General features: G+C 39.0%; 1 pseudogene; it reads right to left on the bottom strand.

The window, feature by feature from the left end:
- LOC116757737 overlaps window positions 1–14,723 on the bottom strand; it is a 93,283-nt pseudogene that overhangs the window by 50,793 nt on the left and 27,767 nt on the right.

The following is a 14,723-nucleotide window of genomic DNA, read 5'->3' as shown; positions in this document are numbered from 1 at the left end:
ATACACACACACACAATGGAACATTACTCAGCCATTAAAATAATAAAATCTTGCAATTTGTGACAACATGGATGGACCTAGAGGGTATTATGCTAAGTGAAATAAGTCAGACAGAGAAAGACAATTACTGTATGATTTCACTTATATGTGGAATCTAAAAAACAAAATACACAAACAAAACAGAAACAGAGTCATAGATACAAAGAACAAACTGGTGGTCATCAAAAGGGAGGGGGCGGAGAAGTGGGCAAAATAGGTAAAGGGGATTGATCAAAAGGTACAAATTTTCAATTTTATAAATAAGTCATGCGGTTATAATGCATAGCATAGGGGAATATAGTCAGTAATACTGCAGTAACTTTCTATAGGGGCAGATGGTTACTAGACGCATCATGGTGATTGATTTGTAATATATATAGATATTGAACCACTATGTTGTTCACCTGAAACTAATATAATATTGTATGTATACTTCAATTTTTAAAAAAGAACTATTTGCTTCATTCAATGGCCCAAATTATGCATTGAGGTCCTAATGGTCTGGAATACCTATTTAACTAGGAAGCTGAACTACTTCAGCTTATACTTTTTAAAAACCAGAGAAGCATTGGGAATCAAAATGTTATCATACTCCTCTAACCTCTCCCCCATCTCCACCTTGTTTGGATGGTGTCTAAGTTTCTTTCTATCTGAAACATCCTGTGAGATATCTAAGGGGATGACTGTCAAGCCTAAGGCAGATCTTCACCCCCTTTGATTCACACACCATCTTTGCTTCACCAGAAATGCCCTTGACAGCAATGGAAAGAAAGGAAACATACTGCATTTTCAATTGCTGTGGAACTCTCAGCACTGCATATACACCTGGAGACCTGGAAGAAGGTCTGATGAGGAAGGTGGCTCAGATTAATCACTTCAGCTTAAAGAGATAACAGGGTATAGAAGTGAAGTCAGTACCACTCCTGCTTTAAGAAGGAGAAAACCGAAACTACCGTGGCTGAGAGGTTCCCATGGCCATGGTGAAATCTGGTTACAGGTACTGATTACTAACTACTCTGCTAGTAGTAGTAGAGCTGGATACCCACCCCTCAACACCAAACATTTTCAGAAACTGCTGACACATCACTTCATTTCTAAGGCTTTGACCTTTACGTACCCCTTAGATCTTATAAGGATCAAAGTAAATATAAAAAGAGGAACTTCATTTACCTTACTGCAATGGGAAGTTATTTTCCAAAATCTTGAAGAAGAAAGCAAACAGAAAACACCCAACCTCTGCAAGACTGAGAGCTGTAGTGTTTACTGAAGTCTTCGTCTTTGGGAATGTCAGGATAGAGGTATTTCAGAGGGTTTTCAGGAATGTTTTCAGCCATAATGACCTCATAGTCCCGAAAGATGTCAGCAAACGGCAGAACAGACAACAGGCCTTTGTTTTAGGGTTCTATGGAGTGGAATCTCACTTCTGCAAAAGCAGAAAGCAGGGGAATCCTGAAGGCATTCTTTGTGGCCATTCTTCCGGCCCACATTCTCTTCCTGTCACTGGTTATAAAATGATGTCAGCCCTTCTCTGCAGTGTGGACAGCACAGATTGCCACGTGATAGAGGAAGCCCATATAGGCTGTGAGAAATGCATGCCACCCTCGTCTGGAACAATTGTAACAACCAATATTCAAACCCACTAAACACATGAAAAACAGAACAACAGGCCACTCACTTTTTTTGTTTTTTTTGTTTTCTGTGTTTTTTTTTGAATTTTTTGTTTTTGACATCTTTATTGGACTATAATTGCTTTATAATGGTGTGTTAGTTTCTGCTTTATAACAAAGTGAATCAGTTATACATATACATATGTCCCCATATCTCTTCCCTCTTGCGTCTCCCTCCCTCCCACCCTCCCTATCCCACCCCTCTAGGTGGTCACAAAGCACTGAGCTGATCTCCCTGTGCTATGCGGCTGCTTCCCACTAGGTATCTAGTTTACATTTGGTAGTGTATATATGTCCATGCCACTCTCTCACTTTGTCACAGCTTACCCTTCACCCTCCCTGTATCCTCAAGTCCATTCTCTAGTAGGTTTGTGTCTTTATTCCCATTTTGCCCCTAGGTTCTTCATGACCGTTTTTTTGTTTTGTTTTGTTTGTTTTTAGATTCCATATATATGTGTTAGCATACGGTATTTGTTTTTCTCTTTCTGACTTACTTCATTCTGTATGACAGACTCTAGGTCCATCCACCTCACTAAAAATAACTCAGTTTCATTTCTCCTTATGGCTGAGTAATATTCTATTGTATATATGTGCCACATCTTCTTTATCCATTCATCTGTTGATGGACACTTAAGTTGCTTCCATGTCCTGGCTATTGTAAATAGAGCTGCAATGAACATTGTGGTACATGACTCTTTTTGAATTATGGTTTTCTCAGGGTATATGCTCAGTAATGGGATTGCTGAGTCATATGGTAGTTCTATTTTTAGTTTTTTAAGAAACCTCCATACTGTTCTCCATAGTGGCTGTATCAATTTACATTCCCACCAACAGTGCAAGAGGGTTCCCTTTTCTCCACACCCTCTCCAGCAGGCCACTCACTTTTAAAGATGGAAATACCAATAACCAAACTCAATACTAATTTCACATGAATAAATAATAGTGACTGTATATCATTTTCAGAATGGTCCCCCCAGGAGAAAGTTATTCCTCCGAGGTGGTTTTCATTGAATCTTAACAGAATGTTTCCAGGCATTTTATCCTTTAGCAAGAGTTGTTCCTTCCCTTTGCTGACAAAACCTATGATGTGCCTAAAAATAGAACAAGGCTAGTTTTATCTTATCAAAGACTAAAATTTATTGCATTTGCATTTATTGCATTCACAAAGAACAGACCTAAATTTGTTCTGAGTATAATCAAAAGTCAATAGTGCCTGAAAATCTCATACAAATTAAAGTAAATATCAATATTCTATGGAGAATGTAAGAAGCTGCAATTATTTTCCACACTATGACACTAAATATGCTGAAAAGAAAAAAGAAAGAAGGACTGTTGTAAATGGTGCTGCTGTGAATATTGGTGTGCCTGTGTCTTTTTGACTTGGAGTTTTCATTTTTCTGGATGCATGCCCAGGAGTAGGATTCCTGGATCATATGGTAGCTCTATTTTTAGTGTTTTGAGGAATCTCCATATTGTTTTCCATGGTGGCTACACCAATTTACATTCCCACCAACAGTGTAGGAGGGTTCTCTTTTCTCCACACCCTCTCCAGCATTTATTATTAATGTTCATAACTACACTATTTGTAATAACCAAGACATGGAAGCAAGGTAAGTGTCTATAAACATATGAATGGATAAAGATGTGAGATATATATATATATATATATATATATATATATATATATACATATATATAGTGAAATATTACTCAGCCATAAAAAAGAATGAAATAATGCTATTTGCAGCAACATGGATGGACCTAGAGATTATCATACTAAGTGAAGTAAGTCAGACAGAGAAAAACAAATATATGTTACCACTTAAATGTGGAATCTAAAATATGATACAAATGAACTTATGTACAAAACAGAAATAAATCCACAGACATAGGAAATGAACTTATGGTTACCAAAGAAGAAAGGGAGAGGATATAGAAAAGAAAAAAAATGCTTATCTGTTCAAGTTGCAATGAGAAAAATATACCTTGGAACTAAAAACAAATTTTTAAAAAACTGACTCAGAAAAAAGGAGGAAGAGCAAGAAATATGCAAACACCATTTGCTGATTCTATTTCCAAGCATATAACCTTAGAAATGACTATTTTGTTAAGTGCCAACTACACGCTGGGATTGTGCCAGGCCCCAAGACCAGAAAGATGACTAAGATGGGACCTCTGTTCTCAGAAAGCTCCCACAAGGACTCCCCCTTTTCTTCCTACTCCTAGGTCTCATTAAAGCCAATAACCACTTCTTCTTCTAATCCCTCCTATATTCTGTCATATTAAGCCTCAATTATTTGGGGAGGGGGAGAAATTGTAACTAGCTTCTCTCACCAGGCTAAGAAGCTCTTTCCTCTTGATTGAAATTTAAAAAGATTGTATATACTTTGCCTAATGTGTTGACTGTGTCTTCTCTTTACTCCCCAAACTTTTCTGTGGCTCTCCACCAGATTTCCCTCTAGTCATGGCTGCTTTCTCCTGGATCCAAATACTCTCCCCTATCATAATTCACTCTCTTCTTCTCTTTTCTACTATTTCTATGAACCTAAAGCTAATGTGCTAAGTGGCCTGCTTTTCTTTTTCCACTCTCAAAGCTGACTCTTTCCTTCTGTACTACCAAAGTTTGGAATTACAGCATACTCCATGTCTTCCAGATATTTTTTCCTCTCGCTTCAAAGTCTCTTCCCTGCAGTGAGCAGAAGGAAGGAATTGCTCACCACCTGAATCCAAGAGAGATCCCTTCTCCTTGCCAAATGATTTGAAAAACAAATACTTCCAAACAAAATCAAACCATTTTAGGGGCAAGATTCAGCCAAGGGGAAGCACCCATTCTTCATTCTCTCTTTCTCTATTGTATCATCTGAGTTCCCTCAGTCCTCAGCTACCTGTGACTACAGTGAGATTACAGTGAAAAAACAGAGTTTCTTAGGATATGCTCACTGTCAACCTTCAAGAAGGCCAAGTCCCTTGAAATTCTTCCCATACAGCTCTGGGAAAGCACAAGCTTTGGCTAGCTCATGCCTGTCTCTGCCCTTCCCCACTTTTCCCTCTGCCCTGGACCATAGTAATGATGATTTGCATTGCTGTCAATGATAAAGGAGCAGCTATGCTGATGGCTTATGCCATCACTGTCAAGGTCTCTGCTTCAGCCACAAACTGGGCAGGGCTGGTCTCTGTGCCCAAGGCCCTGGTGTTCCATCTCTGACTGTTGCTGATGCCAGGAGAGAGCTGATTCTCATCAACATCCCCACTGTGTCTGCTTACTGTCTCCTCCCCACAACACACTCCCACTACTTCAGGGACACTTACGTCAGCAACAAGGGTGCTGTCCTCTGTTTCTGCTGGCACTGTTTTGCTGACACCTTGGGCTCTCAATAGCCCATGGAGATTCTAGCAAACCAATTTTTTTGGTTGTTATTGATTTTTTATTGAAGCTCCCTAAACCTAGGACTCAGATGTGAATCCATAGTTGTTGGGTCATTGGACAATTGAGTGGTAAACATTTGAATTAAGAACTTCTCTTCCATTTCTGTACTTGCCCAGTACCACCTTTAGCTAAACACTTGCTGCTCAGTTCTCTTTTTCCTTAGAGCGAGTTCTGCTTCTCACATAAACAGACCTTTAGCAGGCCTGTCCTGCCAGTCCTTGCATCATGTCTAAATGAAATACAAAGAGTCCACTAAAAAGTGCAGAAAAGGGCTTCCCTGGTGGCGCAGTGGTTGAGAGTCCGCCTGCCGATGCAGAGGACACGGGTTCGTGCCCCGGTCCGGGAAGGTCTCACATGCCGCGGAGCAGCTGGGCCCGTGAGCCATGGCCGCTGAGCCTGCGCGTCCGGAGCCTGTGCTCCACAATGGGAGAGGCCACAAGAGTGAGAGGCCTGGGTACCGCAAAAAAAAAAAAAAAAAAAAAAAAAGTGCAGGAGAAAACCTAGATATGAATAAATGACCAAGAATCAGAACATGAGTCCATAAAAGGACATGCCTTGATAATACCTTTCAGATGCATTTTGCCTAACACAGTGATTCTCAACTGATGAGCTATTGCAGAAGAAAATAAATTAGAAAAGTCACTAGTGAGAATCCTGTTTGTTCTTCCAGCCATTTGTTTCTTTTGATTAAGAGCTTTATCCCTTAATTATAGTTCGTAGTGACTATTATTGCACAGTTTCTTAGAATTCACTGTCTCATGATTGTAAACTGTCAATATTGCCACAGAATCAAAGTTCTCAATGTTGGTTAGAGGCTTATTTAAAGTTAACAACTGAGCTTCACAACAGCACCACAAGCTCAAGATACAAACCAACTTCCTCATGCCCATTCTCTCAGGAGAGACAAACCCCTCCGTGGTGTGCAGCTCCTTAGGGGTTCTGGGATTCTTCCAAGGTGCTTACCTACCATGCTCATACAAATACTGCATTCTCTCTGTCCTAGGAAAAATAATTTCCCTTGAAGATTTTCTCAAAAGCTACATTTCTTTCTTTCGGGGAGCCCTATTCCTTATGTAAACCATCTTCACTTTTCTTTGGTCAAGCTGTGTAAAGCAGAAGATATCTGTTTCTAATTGTTTTCTTACTCTTGGCTTTTAACTTCACACGCTTTCAGCTGATGCACTCTTTAAATCCATTCTGTCCTAGGAGTGTAGCATTGCTAATGCAAACCATGACCAGCACCTTTGGCTAGGTTTTATCTGCACAGGAATATCTTGATCAGAGATTGCAGTTCTTATATCCTGCTTGTGTAACTTTGGATATTATTTGATTTGATTCTATTAGATCAAGTTCACAGTAGACTGTCTTCTCCTTCTGTGCTACACTGATTTTATTACACTTTTTATGTGCCAGCAGTTCTCAACACCACCACACTTAACCTCTCCTCTGAGGACATCCCTTCAGTAATTTATCATAAGATGGCACAGGAACTGTGCTTGGGTATCTTAGTTTAGCTTTCTTCTTATCATAATTGCTGCCCCAGTCTGAAGACATCCAAATCAAGTGGACAAATAGAAGGGAGAAAGGCACAAAACTAGGAATTAAGAGTCTTATATGAATATTGTTTATGAATAAGAGTTTAAGGTCAATTCAGTTTTCCAAAAAAATTTTATTTGAGTGTATTATGTGTGAGAACTCATGATGTTTTATATTTCAACCACTCAATTATTTGAGCAGGCTCTTAATTTTTCTGTGCTTCAGTTTCCTTCTGTAAAATCAGAATGATACTGTTTGCTGTATGATCTCTTAGGAGTTCGAATCATAAGAGATGATTGCATGAAAATGAGTTCAAAATGTATAGAATTCCACCCATAATTTGATAATATTGTCATTAGAGGGGTAGACATAACATTGCAAGAAGAAGTTATTTTCTCATTAAGTGATGTCCTCTTAATTCTCAGTGTTGGCCTTTGGATAAACAGAATAAACAGTTCCTGTGTGGTGAAATTCCAAGAGACTTGGAAAGCATCTCTGACGCAAAGATGCCTTTGCCACCTACTCACTGATATTTGAAAATGCAATCAATCACCAAGGACACATTTGTTAGAGATGAGAGGCTGGCAAAGAGAAACTTCTGAAACAGAGAAACTGACATGGATTCAAAACTATGGTGTAAATTAAAAACTGCTTCTGGAACCTGTCCTAGAGGTAGGTTTGGTTGTTAGGGAGTGGACTGATCCCTGCTTGGTATACCAGTCTTCTAAAGGATTTATGTATACTGGCTTTCTCTGGGCCGTATCTCACTTCTTGGTCCATTAGTTCATCATTAACAAAAGGAAAAAGTGGTAAAGCAGCAATTACCTCCCATGATCACAGTTTACCATCAGCCACCATAAGTATCCCCACCCTAACACAGGGGACTGCTGGTTGAGTTTGTATGTTCACAAGCTGGGAAGGGATACTCAAAGCTCTCTTACCAAGATCATTCTGAATCACAGAATGTCAGAAATAGAAAGTCACTTGAGAGACTATAATGAAGGGCTCAGTAACTCAAATATCCCCAGGGGTTAGATAGGTAACATGAATATGTGAATCAGGTGGTATGAAACAATAGGGAGTGGTAGGGTCTGTGGCAAAATAAAGAGAGAATGAATGTGCCTTATAGCATTTAAATTCAAATCTAATTAAAAGTTGTGTTGATCAAACCACGTCCACAGAGTGACCGCATTTGGCCCCAGCTGTCAGTCAGTGACTCCTGACCCAACTCTCTTGTTTTAAAGGTGACCTGAGGGTATGACTGCAGTCACATGAGTACATAAGACACAAGTTACAATGGCTCAGCTGACTGTTAAGCTTCAAACTCCTCCCCCTCCAAGGAAAGCCCAGTTGTTCCTGGGATGCATCACAACTTTGTATCTTCAGTCAACATGTGCTGTCTGCTCTGCTCTCTCCCTTTCTCACCTCTCTATCTCCTCTTGGGCTGCTGATCTCAAAACTGGTGAAGAAATGTTACTGTGGCTAATACTGAATGTGCCTTTGTGGGAACACCAATGTATGTTCCAAGGATGCTACCTCAGTGCCTTCAATGTCACCATTTCCCAGGCTACAGAGAGGAGAGAATCTTTTTCTGTCCAATTCAGTGCTGCACTGGCACCTGGATCCCAAAGCCACACTGGGTGAGCCCAGAAGAGCAGAAGGCCTCCTGTGAAAACAGCCTCTATGACTTCTTTTCTCTGTGTGCATCTCTCATGCTTAACTCTAAGACAAATACACAAACACCATCCATCTCTGTCAGAAAGAGTCACAGTACAGGCACAGTGCAAACAGTGCCAGGAAACATTTTTCCCCACCCACCCCACTACCAAATAAACAATAGCAAATCTGCAAAGACATTGCTTTGACTAAAACACAGGAGCTTACATTAACTAAAAGAACCCAGCTTCTCTATTTAAAGCCTCAGCATTAAGAAAACTGTCAAGTCAGTGCAGTGAGTCAGGATTTGGTTTATACCTGTGCAGCTCAAGGGCCTATTTAATTGATCTTGTCAGACCAAAAGAATAGGCTTCTCTAGGAAGAATTGGGTCTAATCTTCAGCAAGACAGACAACTTCTGGCAAGTCTCGACTGAAATGTTTCAGCTTCTACCCATAATACCTTTAAAAAATCTCTTAATTCACGTTTTTTGATATATACCCATGAAGATACTGAGACTTCAGGAGATGTGTCTGCAAATGATACCACCAAGAGAGTGAAAAGACAACCCACAGAATGAGAGAAAATACTTGTAAATGATATATCTGATAAAGGACTTCTATCTAGAACATACCAAGGAGTCTTGCAACTCAATGATAAAAAGATAACTAACCCAATTTAAAAATGAACAAAAGGTCTGACCAGACTTATTCCAATGAAGAGAGCCAAATGGCCAATAAGCACATGAAAATATGCTCAGTGTCATTAGTGACCATGGGAAATTCAAATAATAGCCAGAGTGAAATACCGTTTCAAACCCACTAAGATGGCTATAATCAAAAGGCAAATAATAACAAATATCAGTGAGGATGTGGAAGAATTGGTACTCTCATATACTGCTGGTGGAAATATCAAATGGTGCAGCCACTTTAGAAAACAGTTTGGCAGCTCCTCAAAATGCTAAACATAGAGTTACCATATGATCCAATAATTCTACTCTTAACTATTTACCCAAGAGAAATGAGAACATATGCCACACAAAAACATGTGCAAGAATATTCATAGGAGCATTTATCATAAGAGCCAAAAAGTGGAAACAATCCAAATGCCTATCAGCTAAGGAATGGATAAATAAAATGAAATACATCCAAATTACAGAAAGAAGAACAAAAGCTCCCAAAGTTAGCAGAAGGAAGGAAATCATACAGATCAGATCAGAAATAAATGAAAAAGAAATGAAGGAAATGATAGCAAAAATCAATAAAACTAAAATCTGGTTCTTTGAGAAGATAGACAAAACAGAAAAACCATTAGCCATCTCATCAAGAAAAAAAAGAAGACTCAAATCAATAGAATTAGAAATGAAAAAGGAGAAGTAACAACTGACACTGCAGAAATACAAAGGACCATGAGAGATTACAACAAGCAACTATATCCAATAAAATGGACAACCTGGAAGAAATGGACAAATTCTTAGAAATGCAAAAAATTCCGAGACTGAACCAGGAAGAAATAGAAAATATGAACAGACAAATCACAAGCACTGAAATTGAACTGTGATTAAAAATCTTCCAACAAACAAAAACCCAGGACCAGATGGCTTCACAGGTAAATTCTATCAAACGTTTAGAGAAGAGCTAACACCTATCCTTCTCAAACTCTTCCAAAATATAGCAGAGGGAGGAACACTCCCAAACTAATTCTACAAGGCCAACATCACCCTGATAACAAATTCAGACAAAGATGTCACAAAGAAAGAAAACTACAGGACAATATCACTGATGAACATAGATGCAAAAATCCACAAAAAAATGCTAGCAAACAGAATCCAACAGCACATTAAAAGGATCATATACCATGATCAAGTGGGGTGTATCCCAGGAATGCAAGGATTCTTCAACATATACAAATCAATTGATGTGATAAACCATATTAACAAATTGAAGGAGAAAAACCATTTGATCATCTCAATAGATGCAGAGAAAGCTTTCAACAAAATTCAACACCAATTTATAATAAAAACTCTCCAGAAAGTAGGCATAGAGGGAAATTACCTCAACATAATAAAGGCCATATATGACAAACCTACAGCCGGCATCGTCCTCAGTGGTGAAAAACTGAAACCATTTCCACTAAGAACAGGAACAAGACAAGGTTGCCCACTCTCACTACTTTTATTCTACATAGTTTTGGAAGTTCTAGCCACAGCAATCAGAGAAGAAAAAGAAGTAAAAGGAATCTAAATTGGAAAAGAGAAGTAAAGCTGTCACTGTTTACAGATGACACGATGCTATACATAGAGAATCCTAAAGATGCTACCAGAAAACTACTAGAGCTAATCAATGAATTTGGTAAAGTAGCAGGATACAAAATTAATGCACAGAAATCTCTTGCATTCCTATACACTAATGATGGAAAATCTGAAAATGAAATTAATAAAACACTCCCATTTACCATTGCAACAAAAAGAATAAAATATCTAGGAATAAACCTACCTAAGGAGACAAAAGACCTCTGTGCAGAAAATTGTAAGACACTGATGAAAGAAATTAAAGATGATACAAACAGATGGAGAGCTATACCATATTCTTGGATTTGAAGTATCAACATTGTGAAAATGACTCTACTACCCAAAGCAATCTACAGATGCAATGCAATCCCTATCAAACTACCAATGGCATTTTTTACAAAACTAGAACAAACAATTTCACAATTTGTATAGAAACACAAAAGACCCTGAATAGCCAAAGCAACATTGAGAAAGAAAAATAGAGTTGGAGGAATCAGGCTCCCTGACTTCAAACTATACTACAAAGCTACAGAAAGGAAGACAGTATGGTAGTGGCACATAAACAGAAATATAGATCAATGGAACAGGATAGAAAGCCCAGAGATAAACCCATGCACATATGGTCACCTTATCTTTGGTAAAGGAGGCAAGAATATACAGTGGAGGAAAGATAGCCTCTTCAATAAGTGGTGCTGGGAAAACTGGAGAGCTACATGAAAAAGAATGAAATTAGAACAGTCCCTAACACCATACACAAAAATAAACTCCAAATGGATTAAAGACCTAAATGTAAGGCCAGACAGTATAAAACTCTTAGAGGAAAACATAGGCAGAACACTTTATGACATAAATCACAGCAAGATCCTTTTTGACCCACCTCCTAGAGAAATGGAAATAATAACAAAAATAAACAAATGGGACCTAATGAAACTTAAAAGCTTTAGCACAGCAAAGGAAACCATAAACAAGATGAAAATACAACCCTCAGAATGGGAGAAAATATTTGCCAATGAAGCAACTGACAAAGGATTAATCTCCAAAGTTTACAAGCAGCTCTTGAAGCTCAATATAAAAAAACCAAACAACACAATCCAAAAATGGGCAGAAGATCTAAATAGACATTTCTCCAGAGAAGATATACAGATTGCCAATAAACACATGAAAGAATCTCAACATCATTAATCATTAGAGAAATGCAAATTAAAACTTCAATGAGATATCATCTCTCACTGGTCAGAATGCCCATCATCAAAATACCTACAAACAATAAATGCTGGAGAGGGTTTGGAGAAAAGGGAACCCTCTTGCACTGTTGGTGGGAATGTAAATTGATACAGACACTATGAATAACAGTGTGGTGCTTCTTTAAAAAACTAAAAATAGAACTACCATACGACCCAGCAATCCTATTACTGGACATATACCCTGAGAAATCCATAATGCAAAAAGAATCATGTACCACAGTGTTCATTGCAGCTCTATATACAATAGCCAGGACATGGAAGCAACCTAAGTGTTCATCAACAGATGATGGATAAAGAAGATGTGGCACATACATACAATGAAATATTACTCAGCCATAAAAAGAAATGAAACTGAGTTATTTGTAGTGAGGTGGATGGACCTAGAGTCTGTCATACAGAGTGAAGTAAGTCAGAAAGAGAAAAACAAATACCATATGCTAACACATATCTCTGGTATATATATAAAAAAATGGTCATGAAGAACCTAGGGGCAAGATGGGAATAAATAGGCAGACCTAGTGGAGAATGGACTTTAGGACATGGGGAGAGGGAATGGTAAACTGGGACAAAGTGAGTGAGTGGCATGGACATATATACACTACCAAATGTAAACTAGATAGCTAGTGGGAAGCAGCCTCATTAACACAGGGAGATCAGCTCAGTGCTTTGTGACCACCTAGAGGGGTGGGATAGGGAGGGGGGGTGGGAAGGAGACGCAAGAGGGGAGAGATATGGGGATATATGTATATGTATAGCTGATTCACTTTGTTATAAAGCAGAAACTCACACACCATTGTAAAGCAACTATACTCTAATAAAGATGTTTAAAAAAATGAAATAAGGGCCTGAGTGAGCCGGAGGCCCCGAATCAGCTGCTCCTTTAACCCCGTCCTGTCTGAGCGAAAAAACAGACGCCCTCCAGCGACCTACACGCAGAGGCAGGGCCAAATCCAAAGCTGAGCTCCTGTGAGCTGTGAGAACAAAGAAGAGAAAGGGAAATCTCTCCCAGCAGCCACAGAAGCAGCGGATTAAAGCTCCACAATCAACTTGATATACCCTGCATCTGTGGAATACCTGAATAGACAAGGAATGATCCCAAATTGAAGAGGTGGAATTTAGGAGCGAGATCTATGATTTTTTTCCCTTTTCCTCTTTTTGTGAATGTGTACGTGTATGCTTCTGTGTGAGATCCTGTCTGTATACTCTTGCTTCCACCATTTGTCCTAGGGCTCTATCCGTCCATGACTTTTTTTTAAAAATTCTTTTTCTTAATAATTAAGTTTAATTGTAATAACTTTATTATACTTTACCTTCGTTCTTTCTTTCTTTCCTTCCTTCCTTCCCTCCTTTAGACAACGAATCACCCAAATTGAGGAGGTGGTCTCAGGGAGCAGGATTTATGATTTTTCCCCCTTTACCTCTTTTTGTGAAGGTGTATGTATATGCTTCTGTGTAAGATTTTCTCTGTATAGCTTTGCTTCCAACATTTGTCCTAAGGTTCTATCCGTCCCTTTTTTTTTTTTTTTTTTTTCTAAATAATTTTTAATTCAATAACTATATTATACTTTATTTTATTTTTACTGTATCATCTTTCTTTCTGTCTTTTTTCCTTCTTTCCCTCCTTCCTTCCTTCCTCCCTCCCTCCCTCCCTCCCTCCTTTCTTTCCTTCTTTGCTTCTTCCTTCCTTCCTTTCCTCCTTTCCTTCTTTCTTTACTCATACTTCTACTAATTCTCCCTACTTTTTCTCCCTTTTATTCTGAGCTGTGTGGATGAAAGGCTCTTGGTGCTCCAGCCAGGAGTCAGGGCTCTGCCTCTGAGGTAGGAGAGCCAACTTCAGGACACTGGTCAACAAGAGACCTCCCAGCTCCACATAATATTAAACGGTGGAAATATCCCAGAGACCTCCATCTTAACACCAGCACCCAGCTTCACTCAACGACCAGCAAGCCACAGTGCTGGACAACCTATGCCAAACAACTAGCAAAACAGGAACACAACCCCACCCATTAGCAGAGAGGCTGCCTAAAATCATAATAAGGCCACAGACACCCCAAAACACACCACCAGACGTGAACCTGCCCACTAGAGAGACAAGATCCAGCCTCATCCAGCACAACACAGACACTAGTCCCCTCCACCAGGAAGCCTACACAACCCACTGAAACAACCTTAGCCACTGGAGACAGACATCAAAAACAACGGGAACTACGAACGTGCAGCCTGCAAAAAGGAGACCCCAAACACAGTAAGATAAGCAAAATGAGAAGACAGAAAAACACACAGCAGATGAAGGAGCAAGATAAAAACCCACCAGACCTAACAAATGAAGAGGAAATGGGCAATCTACCTGAAAAAGAATTCAGAATAATGATAGTAAGGATGATCCGAAATCTTGGAAGTAGAATGGACAAAATGCAAGAAACAGTTAACAAGGACCTACAAGAACTAAAGATGAAACAAGCAACGATGAACAATGCAATAAATGAAATTAAAATCACTCTAGATAGGATCAATAGCAGAATAACTGAGGCAGAAGAACGGATAAGTGACCTGGAAGATAAAGTAGTGGAAATAACTACTGCAGAGCAGAATAAAGAAAAAAGAATGAAAAGAACTGAGGACAGTCTCAGAGACCTCTGGGACAACATGAAACGCACCAACATTCGAATTATAGGGGTTCCAGAAGAAGAAGAGAAAAGGAAAGGGACTGAGAAAATATTTGAAGAGATTATAGTTGAAAACTTCCCTAATATGGGAAAGGAAATAGTTAATCAAGTCCAGGAAGCACAGAGGGTCCCATACAGGATAAATACAAGGAGAAACACGCCAAGACACATATTAATCAAACTGTCAAAAATTAAATAC

This window comes from Phocoena sinus, chromosome 8, assembly GCF_008692025.1.
Source record: "Phocoena sinus isolate mPhoSin1 chromosome 8, mPhoSin1.pri, whole genome shotgun sequence".
In the NCBI taxonomy this organism is placed as follows: domain Eukaryota; kingdom Metazoa; phylum Chordata; class Mammalia; order Artiodactyla; family Phocoenidae; genus Phocoena; species Phocoena sinus.
The sequence above is the reverse complement of the archived record's forward strand: the minus strand, read 5'-3'. Positions and strand labels throughout refer to the sequence as shown.